The sequence below is a fragment of the Salvelinus fontinalis genome, unplaced genomic scaffold (genome assembly GCF_029448725.1).
Source record: "Salvelinus fontinalis isolate EN_2023a unplaced genomic scaffold, ASM2944872v1 scaffold_0735, whole genome shotgun sequence".
NCBI classification, from domain to species: Eukaryota; Metazoa; Chordata; class Actinopteri; order Salmoniformes; family Salmonidae; genus Salvelinus; species Salvelinus fontinalis.
Genome location: NW_026600944.1, coordinates 1 through 12,714, shown reverse-complemented (window position 1 = coordinate 12,714; position 12,714 = coordinate 1). Strand labels below are relative to the sequence as shown.

At 40.2% G+C, this 12,714-nt stretch overlaps 1 pseudogene; it reads right to left on the bottom strand.

Annotated features, from left to right (window-relative positions):
* Positions 1–12,707, bottom strand: part of LOC129847155 (zinc finger protein 345-like) — a 45,801-nt pseudogene extending 33,094 nt beyond the window's left edge.
* Between the last annotated feature and the right edge of the window lie 7 nt (positions 12,708–12,714).

The following is a 12,714-nucleotide window of genomic DNA, read 5'->3' as shown; positions in this document are numbered from 1 at the left end:
TGACGTTTAAAACGCTATTAGCGCGCGCTAACTAGCTAGCCATTTCTCTTCGGTTACACCAGCCTCATCTTGGGAGTTGATAGGCTTGAAGTCATAAACAGCGCAATGCTTGATGCACAACAAAGAGCAGCTGGCAAAACGCACGAAGGTGTTTTTGAATGAATGTTTACGCGCCTGCTTCTGCCTACCACCGTTCAGTCAGAAACGTAGATACTTGTATGCTCAGTCAGATTATATGCAACGCAGGACACGCTAGATAATACCTAGTAATATCATCAACCATGTGTAGTTAACTAGTGGTTATGATTGATTGTTTTTTATAAGATAAGTTTAATGCTAGCTAGCAACTTACCTTGGCTTACTGCATTTGCGTAACAGGCAGTCTCCTTGTGGAGTGGAACGAGATAGAGGCAGGTCGTTATTGCGTTGGACTAGTTAACTGTAATGTTGCAAGATTGGAAACCCCGGGCTGACAAGGTGAAAATCTGTCGTTCTGCCCCTGAACAAGGCACCGTTCCTAGGCCGTCATTGAAAATAAGAATGTGTTCTTAACTGACTTGCCTAGTTAATTAAAGGTAGCAAGAAAAAGAAAAGGCAAATCGGCGCCCAAAAATACCGATTTACGATTATGAAAACTTGAAATCGGCCCTAATTAAATTACCATTCAGATTAATCGGTCGACCTCTAGCTCAGACTGTCCGCAATTGAATGAGAGAGGCTGGACTAAGGGCTTGTAGGCCTGTTGAAAGGCAGGTCCTCGCCAGACATCACCGGCAACAACGTCGCCTCTGGGCACAAACCCACCGTCATTGGACCAGACAGGACTGGCAAAAAGTTATTTTCACTAACAAGTCGCGGTTCTGTCTCTAGGGGTGATGGTCGGATTCACGTTTATCGTCGGATTCGCGTTTATCGTTGAAGGAATGAGCGTTACACCGAGGCCTGCACTTTGGAGCGGGATCGATTTGTAGGTGGAGGGGCCGTCATGGTCTGGGGCGGTGTGTCACAGCATCATCAGACTGAGCTTGTTGTCATTGCAGTCAATCTCAACGGTGTTCGTTACAGAGAAGACATCCTCCTCCCTCATGTGGTACCCTTCCTGCAGGCTCATCCTGACATGACCCTCCAGCATGACAATGCCACCAGCCATACTGATCCTTCTGTGCATGATTTCCTGCAAGACAGGAATGTTAGTGTTCTGCCATGGCCAGCGAAGAGCCCGGATCTCAATCCCATTGCACACGTCTGGGACCTGTTGGATCGGAGGGTGAGAGCTAGGGCCATTCCCCCCAGAAATGTCCGCGAACTTGCAGGGGCCTTAGTGGAAGAGTGGGGTAACATCTCACAGCAAGTACTGTCAAATCTGGTGCAGTCCATGAGGAGGAGATGCACTGCAGTACTTAACCTGTTTGGGATAAGGGGGGAGCATTTTCACGTTCGGATGAAAAGCGTGCCCAGAGAAAACTTCCTGCTACTCAGGCCCAGAAGCTAATATATGCATATTATTAGTAATATTGGATAGAAAACACTCTGAAGTTTCTAAAACTGTTTGAATTATGTCTGTGAGTATAACAAAACTCAAATGGCAGGCGAAAACCTGAGAAAAATCCAACCAGGAAGTGGGAAATCTGAGGTTTGTAGTTTTCAACTCATTGCCTATCGAATGTACAGTGTCTATGGGGTCATATTGCACTTCCTAAGGCTTCCACTAGATGTCAACAGTCTTAGAACATTGTTTGATGCTTCTACTGTGAAGGAGGGGGGAATGAGAGCTGTTTCAACCAGAGATCTGCCAGAGTGGCATGAGCTGATCACGCGCCTACAAGTGAGAGCGACCAGCATTCCATTGCATTTCTAAAGACAAAGGAATTCTCTGGTTGGAACATTATTGAAGATTTATGTTAAAAACATCCTAAAGATTGATTCTATACATCGTTTGACATTTTTCTACGAACTTTAATATACATTTTTGAACTTTTCATCAGAACTTTCGCCTGGACTTGCCCGCGCCTCATGAGTTTGGATTTGTTTACCAAACGCGCTAACAAAAGGAGGTATTTGGACATAAATGATGGACTTTATCGAAGAAAACAAACATTTATTGTTGAACTAGGATTCCTGGGAGTGCATTCTGATGAAGATCATCAAAGTGAATATTTAAAACGCTATTTCTGACTCAACAACATGGCGGGTATCTGCATGGCTTGTGTCTGAGCGCCGTACTCGGATTATTGCATGGTTTGCTTTTTCCGTAAAGCTTTTTTGAAATCTGACACAGCGGTTGCATTTACATTTACATTACATTTAAGTCATTTAGCAGACGCTCTTATCCAGAGCGACTTACAAATTGGTGCATTCACCTTATGATATCCAGTGGAACAACCACTTCACATTAGTGCATCTAATTATTTTAAGGGGGGGGGGGGTAGCTTGGATGAAAGGTGCCCATATCAAACGGCCTGCTCCTCAGTCATAGTTGCGAATATTTGCATATTATTATTAGTATTGGATAGAAAACACTCTAAAGTTTCTAAAACTGTTTGAATTATGTCTGTGAGAACTCATATTGGCAGGCAAAATCCTCAGTTGAAATCAAAACAGGAAGTCAGAAATCTGAGCTTGTATGTATTCACCAGAGTCCCTAAAGAAATTCCCTTGAGATATGAGTTTGCACTGCCTATGGGTTCCACTAGATGTCAACCATCAATATAAATTATAATGAGACTTCTATGATGTTATGGGAGAGAATGAGAGCAGAATCAGTCAGGTGTCCATCAAGCAGCCATTTTCTGATCATGCTTTTTCCTCATGGGAGTCACTTGCGTTCCATTTATCACGAAGACAAGAAAGAATACTCATGTTGGAACTTTATTGAAGCTATATGTTAAAAACATCCTAATGATTGATTGTGTACTTAGTTTGAAATGTTTCTTCGACCGGTAATATCACTTTTTGTCCGATATAACGCTGACCAGAATTAGTGTTTGGATATGTAAACCAGACGCGCTAACAAAAGAAGGTATTTAGACATAAATAACAGATAATTTTTCGAACAAAACAAACATTTATTGTGGACCTGGGATTCCTGGTGTGCTTTCTGATGTAGATCATCAAAGGGAATATTTATCATATATTTTCTTGTTTATGTTGACGCCATCTTTGCGGCTCTGGTGTTTTACTTTTGAGCGCCGTCTCAGATTATAGCGTGGGTTTCTTTTTCCGTAAATTTTTTTTAAAATCTGACACAGCGGTTGCATTTACATTTACATTACATTTAAGTCATTTAGCAGACGCTCTTATCCAGAGCGACTTACAAATTGGTGCATTCACCTTATGATATCCAGTGGAACAACCACTTTACATTAGTGCATCTAATTATTTTAAGGGGGGGGGTTAGAAGGATTACTTTATCCTATCCTTGGTATTCCTTAAAGAGGTGGGGTTTCAGGTGTCTCCGGAAGGTGGTGATTGACTCCGCTGACCTGGCGTCGTGAGGGACTTTGTTCCACCATATGGGTGCCAGAGCAGCGAACAGTTTTGACTGGGCTGAGCGGGAACTGTACTGCATTAAGGAGAGGTATATCTATAATTCCATGTGTAAAACTTGTATTATCTATTTATGATGAGTATTTCTGTTGAAACGATGTGACTATACAAAGTCACTTGATGTTTTTGCAACTAGTGAATCTAGTCGCCTCAATGTAAACTCAGATTTTTTATATAAATATGAATTTAATCAAACAAAACATGCATGTATTGTGTAACATGAAGTCCTATGAGTGTCATCTGATGAAAATAATCGAAGGTTAGTGATTCATTTTATCCTTATTCAGGATTTTGTGAAGCTATCTTTAGCTGGAAAAAATGGCTGTGATTATTGTGGTTTTGTGGTGACCTAACATAATCGTTTGTAGTGCTTTCGCTGAAAAGCCTATTTGAAATCGGACACTTTGGTGGGATTAACAACAAGATTACCTTTAAAATGATATAAGACACATGAATGTCTGAGGAATTTTAATTATGAGATTTCAGTTTTTTTAATTTGGCGCCCTGCACTTTCACTGGCTGTTGTCATATCATCCCGTTACCGGGATTGCAGCCATAAGAAGTTTTAAGACTCCATCATGTTTCATCATTAGATGCTACAGTCCTCCTTTAAGACTCCATCATGTTTAGAATGTGTCTGGAAGCGCTACTCTATCTATCCTACTCTCATCCATTCGGTTTGAATAATATTTAATAATAATAATGTAATAATACGTAATAACTAACTTTAATAACTAGGGTTAATACCTGCCTGGCTCCCCAACAAAATCTTTATCTTTACCCCCCTCTAACAATACCGCTACAGAATTAGCATAGTAGGCCATGTAACTGAAGGTCATCTGAAATATTTAGGACTAAATAACTATTCCTTGCCACCCATTCTGAAACTCACTGCAGCTCTTTGTTAAGTGTTGCAGTCATTTCAGTTGCTGTGGTAGCTGACGTGTACAGTGTTGCGTCATCCGCCTACATAGACACACTGGCTTAACTCAAATGTCGTTGGCATGTCGTTGGTAAAGATTGAAAAAGTAGGTGCCAAACAGCTGCCCTGTGGAATTCCTGATTCTACCTTGATTTTGTTGTACAGGCTTCCATTAAAGAACACTCTCTGTGTTCTGTTAGACAGGTAGCGCTGGGGCGGCAGGTAGCCTAGTGGTTAGAGCGTTAGGCCAGTAACCAAAAGGTTGCTGGATCGAATCCCCGAGCTGACAAGGTAAAACTCTGTTGTTCTGCCCCTGAACAAGGCAGTTAACCCACTGTTCCTAGGCCGTCATTGAAAATAAGAATTTGTTCTTAACCAACTTGCCTAGTTAAATAAAGGTAACATTTTTTTTTAAAGCTCTTTATCCACAATATAGCAGGGGGTGTAAAGCCATACGTCTTTTTCAGCAGCAGACTATGATCGATACTGTCAAAAGTCGCAATGAAGTCTAATAAAACAGCCCCAACAATATTTCTATCGTCATCAACTTCTCTCAGCCAATCAGTCATTTGTAAGTGCTATGCTTATTGAATGTCCTTCCCTATAAGCTGAAAGTCTCAATTTGTTAACTGTAAAATAGCATTGTATCTGGCCAAACTATTTTTTCCAAAAAATGTAAAGGTTAGTAATACGCTAATTGGTCGGCTATTTAAGCCAGTAAAGGGAGCTTTACTATTCTTGGTTAGTGGAATGACTTTAGCTTCCCTCCAGGCCTGAGGGTACACACTTTCTAGTAGGCTTACATTAAAGACAAGGCAAATAGGAGTGGCAATATCGGCCGCTATTATCCTCAATTTTCCATCCACGTTGTCAGACACCGGTGACATGTCATTGTTGATTTTTTTGCCCAAAATTTAATTGAAGATGCTCCATTTTTTTTGCTATCATTCTTCATGTCATTTATCTGTTTCATAGTGTAGTTTCTTCTTCTTTTTATTTAGTCACATGATTTCTCAATTTGCAATACGTTTGCCAATCAGTTATACAGCCAGACCTATTTGCCATCTCTTTAGCCTCTTCATCATACCATCATACCATTTTTTAATTCCTTATCAATCCACGTGGATTTAACAGTGTTTACAGTAATATTCTTAATGGGTGCATGCTTATTAGTAACTGGGATAAGCATTTTCAAATGTGTCAAGGGCAGCGTCTGGTTGCTCATCATTACACACCACGGACCAAAAAATATTATTTACATCAACAACATAGGAATCACTACAAAACTTATTGTATGAACTCTTTTACACAATATTAGGCCCAGCCTTTGGAACTGTGGTTTTCCTAGACATGGCTACTATATTGTGATCCCTACATCTGATGGATATGGATACTGCTTTCAGACACATTTCTGCAGCATTAGTAAAGATATGATCAAAACATGATGATTTCATTCCTCTACTGTTTGTAACTACCCTGGTAGGTTGACTGATAACCTGAACAAGGTTGACGGCACTGGTTACAGTTTGAAGCTTTCTCTTGAGTGGGCAGCCTGATCACAGCTTTCCTCCAATGTTAGTTAATTAATTAACAGTGTCTGGAGTTTAGTTTGCCTGTTCAACAGTCTTGTAAAGATAGGGGGGGTTGACTGGGACAGGCAAAGTAACATCCATGTTTTAAGGAAAGGTTTTTGTAAAACAAGCACCTTACATCAGATTATCTTGAAACTTTCTCTCTAAATCTAACTTTCATCAAGGTTTATATGGTCTATTGGTTTCTCTCTTTTCATTGGCAGAAACCTTTTTCAGTGTTATGATATTCATAACATCCATATCCACCAGTCTATCTTCCTGTCAACTAACAGAACTCTGCTGGTTGTCCTGGTAACAGATACCAGTCTATCTTCCTGTCGACTAACAGAACTGTGCTGGTTGTCCTGGTAACAGATACCAGATCTATTGTATTTGTTCAAACTAAACTACAGCACTTACTTTGATGTGTCAAATCTGATCCTTTCTTCTCTTCTCCTCCTCTCACAGTTCCACTCAGCCCCGTTGTTTTCCTGCAGTCCACCAGCTGCACAGACAACCTCTTCATACCCAGCAGTAAGGTGCTACCGGGAGAGGCATGACACAGGGACTCCAGGAGGGAGGAAGGGCTAGCGTTGTCCTGGTAACCATAAAGAGGGGACACAGACACATATCATTATGGATGCTGATGTCACTGTTGTCATAAAGTGCCTTACAGAAACCCAGATCCCGATAGAGCAAGCTGTATGCTAGACCAGACCAAGCTGTACCATCTGGTGGTCTGATCTGGAGAGACTCTTCTCTGCCTCGTCAGCATCAGGATGTTGTTGAGGCTCCCCAGAGGATCCACGATAGTCACGTCTCTCTCCTGTGTGAACGAGAACATCAAACAGATGGTGCACTTATGACCATCGATTGCAATCAGAGTCTTACAAGAGGCATGAATATGTCTAAAAAAGTGCCTATAATGGCCATTTTCATCATGATTTTCTAAAATGTTGTTTGTGTTGCAAATGTAAAAGGGTCGTTCCAAGAAAAGGGGTCCTTTTGCGTCCCTTTGAAAATTTATTAGAAATTATGCTCCCAGATGTTGAATTCTGAAAAGCCTGTTTTATGAAGTGCACTTTAATGTGGACTACATGGATATTTCAATAAATCTAATATAAAAGTCACAAAAATATATGTACCAATGACGGATAGCACCTTTAACAATTTATTGAGTACTGAACAACATATTAAAGTGTAGAACTTCAGTAGAATGCCCCTTTCAAACCCCACATTAGTTCAAGAAATGCATATTTTGTGCCCGTTTTTAAGTCAGTACTCACTGGTCTTAATCGACTCTTCAGCCTCCTCCTTTTTCACTCCCAAAACGTCTTCCTCCTCCTCTTTAATTGAGATAGCTTCCTCTTCCTCTTTTACTCCAAAAGGTTCTTCCTCTTCTTTCAATGTTATGGCATCTTCCTCCTTTTTGATTCTGAAAGCTTCTACCTCCTCCTCTTCCACAACCTCTTTCCCATATTCCTCTTTCACTGTAATATCATCCTCTTCTTCTTTCAATGAGATAGCCTCCTCTTCCTCCCTTTTCATCCTGAAAGCTTCTCCCTCTCCTTTCACCAGAGCTTCTTTCTCCGTCGAGATTAGTGAGCTCATGTTCCCGGCGATTAGCCTAATGCTGTATCAATTTAACACATTAGCTAATTTAACAAGCAATCTACGTTTCAATGAACTAGTAGATATGTAAACAGAATTGTTTTTAAAACACTAAGAATAATATACACAAGATTTGTCTTAAACGCTTCAATGTTTCGGTTTAATGTTCGCTAGCAAACCACCACGTTGGTTGAATCAGAAGCCTTTTGTCGCTGTTGAAGAAGCCTCCAGTTCCGTCCACTAGATTATACGTCACGCAAGCAGCATCCCCTGAAAGGCTCAAATCGCCACCTGCTGACTGGAGTGGGTAACGCAGATTGGAAAAATATTATTTACAATGTTTATTCTTGCAAGCAATGTCATGAGAGGTAATAAAAAATTTAAAACAGATGTTATGTTTTCTCTTACTTCTTACAGCCAATACTTTACTCCAGGGTTGACCTGCCCATTAGGTAGGATTAGGTGACAGATTAAAGAGTTTTCATTTTTATGTCATAGTTATTCTGAAACCACTGCCTGCAAGTCGTCTAAATTAGCCTAAGTGATTTGTATTTTCCTTCAACTTTCTGAAGAGGAAAAAGCCCGGAAATGCCCCTGTCTGAGTGCATTTGTCTACCATTATGTTTAGCTTTTGGGCGATTATGCTAATGACAACCATCTTCTGGTTGATGGAAAAGCTTTCCCACAAACTTTGTCAATTAGATGTCAACTACAAAGTAGTCTATGCCTACCTGGCAGAATGATATCATGATTATTTGCATCAATCCTGTTGTGATTTGTTCAGCAAACTCTGCAATCACATGTGTGCTACAGAGACACCACCAAACAAGCAAGGCTCTTGCTGGTGCCACTTGAATTAAAGGGTATCTACACACAAAAATGAAAATTTCTTAGATTTTTCTCAGACTTCAAAAGTGGTCTCCTGATGTGGTTTAAGTATTGTTGTGGACTTAGAACATCCAATATTGTTGTTTTTCTATTAACAGTGTGATTTAGAGAGAAAAACAGAAAAACAGGGACAAATGTGAAACCTGGAAAAACGGAGAAAATGGAATTAGGTTAAAAAAAGAAAAGACAACGGATTTGATACAGACGCTATATATAGATAGAGATGTTATAGGGCCCTAAATATTCTATTCAGTTTCTCTCATTACTGGATTATCTAGGGATAGTGTAGAGTAACAGCTGTATCCTGAAGTGACCTTTAACCTCCCTGCTCCTCAATACTTCTTCCACTGGATCAAAGCTTCAGCCAAGTAGGATACATGATAGTGGCAACACATGGAGTTGGGTTGGATATTGTCATGGTAGGATACATGATAGTGGCAACACATGGAGTTGGGTTGGATATAGTCATGGTAGGATACATGATAGTGGCAACACATGGAGTTGGGTTGGATATAGTAATGGTAGGATACATTGGGCGGCAAGATGTTCTTTACCATTCGGCCATCAGATTTGCCACCAATGTTCCTTATAGGACACCTCACTGCACTCTATACTCCTCTGTAAACTGGTCATCTCTGTATACCAGTCGCAAGACCCACTGGTTTAATGCTTATTTATAAAACCCTCTTAGGCCTCACTCACCCTTAGCTAAGATATCTACTGCAGCCCTCATACTCCACATACAACACCCGTTCTGCCAGTCACATTCTGTTAAAGGTCCCCAAAGCACACACATCCCTGGGTCGCTCCTCTTTTCAGTTTGCTGCAGCTAGCGACGGGAACAAGCTGCAACAAACACTCAAACTGGACAGTTTTATCTCCATCTCTTCATTCAAGGACTCAATCATGGACACTCTTACTGACAGTTGTGGCTGCTTCGTGTGATGTATTGTTGTCTCTACCTTCTTGCCTTTGTGCTCTTGTCTGTGCCCAATACTGTTTGTACCATGTTGTGTTGCTACCATGTTGTGTTGCTGCCATGTTGTTTTGCTACCATGTTGTTGTTATATGGTGTTGCTACCATGTTGTGTTGCTGCCATGTTGTTGTTATGTGGGGTTGCTACCATGTTGTTATGTGGTGTTGCCACCATGTTGTGTTGCTACCATGTTGTTGTCATGTTGCTACATGTAATAATAACATGTATGATTTATATAAAGTTCTTTAGTAAAAAAACATTAGTGACATAATTTTGTATTTAATATTACATAGTAAACTTTAATAATTGTAATATGTATGTTTAAATGACTGTACTAAAGTTTTTGAATAAAATAAAAGGTTTGAAAGAAAATGTAATTTACCTTCAATGAAATATATCTCTCTCTCTCTTTCTCTCCCTCTGTCTCTCCCCTTGGCTGGGAATGTTAAGGGTCAAGAAGTTGTGAATCTAGGGGGCCCTTGCACACAGGGGAACTATATGTATGTAACACTATAACTTTACGTCCGTCCCCTCGCCCATACCCAGGCGCGAACCAGGGACACTCTGCACACACCAACAACAGTCACCCATCGTTACCCATCGCTCCACAAAAGCCGCAGCCCTTGCAGAGCAAGGGGAACCACTAGTTCAATGTCTCAGAGCAAGTGACGTCAACGACTGAAAGGCTGCTAGCGCGCACCACCGCTAACTAGCTAGCAATTTCACATCGGTTACATGTACACAAAATAACTAACCTGGACCCCCAGGTGTCTTTCAAAACATATGTTTTACTAACGACCTAAACAGATCATTTTTACCCTTTTAAAAATAGTTATGGGGGGAGGTCCGGGGGATGTCTGTCTTTGAAAGGGTCATTGTAATATTTAAGATGTCCCCTTTACTGATGACCTAAACAGATACATTTTACCCTCCATAAAAGAGTGTCCGAGGGATGTCTCAGTCAACCCCCCCAAAATAAGCCCCAGAGACCTCACACCATCCTCTTTGAAAGGGTCATTGTACTCTTTAACTATACTTCCTTTACTGATGACCTAAACAGATCACTTTTACCCTTTAAAAAATAGTTGTCAGCTGTCCAGATGTAATGGTCAAGAGGTCGTGAACCTAGAGGGGCCCTTGCACACATGTTGTGTTTAGGCAGACATAGGTTTTCTGTTTATGAAGGAATAAATGATTGACAGGATATAGACCACAAAATAAAAGATAACTGTATTCTTACCAATGTGCCCTTTACTAATGACTTAAACAGATCATTTTACTCCATGAATAACCTTTTACTGCAGGGGGCTAAATCAGGGGCCTTCAATGCTGCAGAAATGTTTTGGTACCCTTCCCCAGATCTGTGCCTCAACACAATCCTGTCTCGGAGCTCTACGGACAGTTCCTTCAACCTCATGGCTAGGTTTTTGCTCTGATCTGCACTTTCAACTGTGGGACCTTATATAGACAGGTGTGTGCCTTTCCAAATCATGTCCAATCAATTGAATTTACCACAGGTGGACTCCATTCTAGTTGAAGAAACATCTCAAGGATGATCAATGGAAACAGGATGCACCTGAGCTCAATTATGAGTCTCATATAGCAAAGGGTCTGAATACTTATGTAAATAATTTTTTTGTGTTTAAAACATTTGCAAAAATGTATAAAAAACTTGTTTCCGCTTTGTCATATGGGGTATTGTGTGTAGATTGCTGAGGAAAATGTTTGATTTAATCCATTTAAGAATAAGGCTGTAACATAACAAAATGGGAAAAAGTCAAGGGGTCTGAATACTTTCCAAAGAAACTGTAAGTGATTGAGGAGAGAGCATCATTGCTATATTCTAATTAAAATCATTGACCCATAAGGGAACATATGACCAAAGCAATGCGTGACCCATACAGAATTTAAAAAATATTAATCTCAATGAGAAATATAATTAAATAAACAAACGTTTGCATAACCAAACACATGAAAACTGGTGGGAACATTGTATTTAGCTAGGATTTCATATGGCCAGGAAGGTTACTGAGAATAACAATAGACAATAGTTAATGTTGCTAGTTTAGGGATGAAGATAGTGAAGGTTCATTATGTTAAAGATGTTTTTTATTTTGACGTGGAAACAATGTTTATTGGAAAGTAAAACAAAGAACTCTTCATTGAGACAATGATAAACAGTAATCCGTGGGAGAGTTGAGGTGGATATTATAAAATAAGGATCTGCTGGAGTCCAAGTCAAACCAAGATTCTTTATTTCTGAGCTCAGAGAGAATAACAGAGTTTGGTATTTTATTAGGATCCCCATTAGCTGTTGCAAAAGCAGCAGCTACTCTTCCTGGGGTCCACACAAAACATGACACATAATACAGAACATCAATAGACAAGAACAGCTCAAGGACAGAACTACATACATTTTGTAAAAGGCACACGTAGCCTACATATCAATGTATACACACAAACTATCTAGGTCAAATAGGGGAGAGGGGTTGTGCTGTGAGGTGTTGCTTTATCTGTTTTTTGAAACCAGGTTTGCTGTTTGTTTGAGCAATATGAGATGGAAGGAAGTTCCATGCAATAAGGGCCCTATATAATACTGTACGCTTTCTTGAATTTGTTCTGGAAACTTGGGGACTGTGAAAAGACCCCCGGTGGCATGTCTGGTGGGATAAGTGTGTGTGTCAGAGCTGTGTGTAAGTTGACTTGTAAGAACTTGGATGATATTTGTACATTATAGGAACACCTGTGATGACAAAAGTACAATGATTCATGTGTTGCTTTAGCTTGAGATTAAGAATCAGTGGTTGACACCCTGCACGTGCATGAAAAGGTGAACTGTACAAAGTCAGATGTTGAAACTATATTTTAGGTAACAGATGGATAAAGGGAACTAAGAGTTCCTGTTGATACTATGTTCCAGTCTTACTTCCAGTCTGACATGATAGCAATAAGGGGAAGAGTGATTGGGAAACTAACTGCCAAAAACGCAATAGGCTGAACTCTGCCTAGCAGAGACATCTTTGTATTAGCAACTATTAATTATGAGCTTATATGGTATTAAAGTTAAGGGACATCACCCTGGGCGGGGTGATTCTCAGTAGGGGATAAAAAAGGAAAAACACCATCTTTTGAACTGAGTGCCTTGCTTGCAAATTGCTGTAAGTGTAAACTCTGATCAAATAAGTTTTCCGTGGTCTCT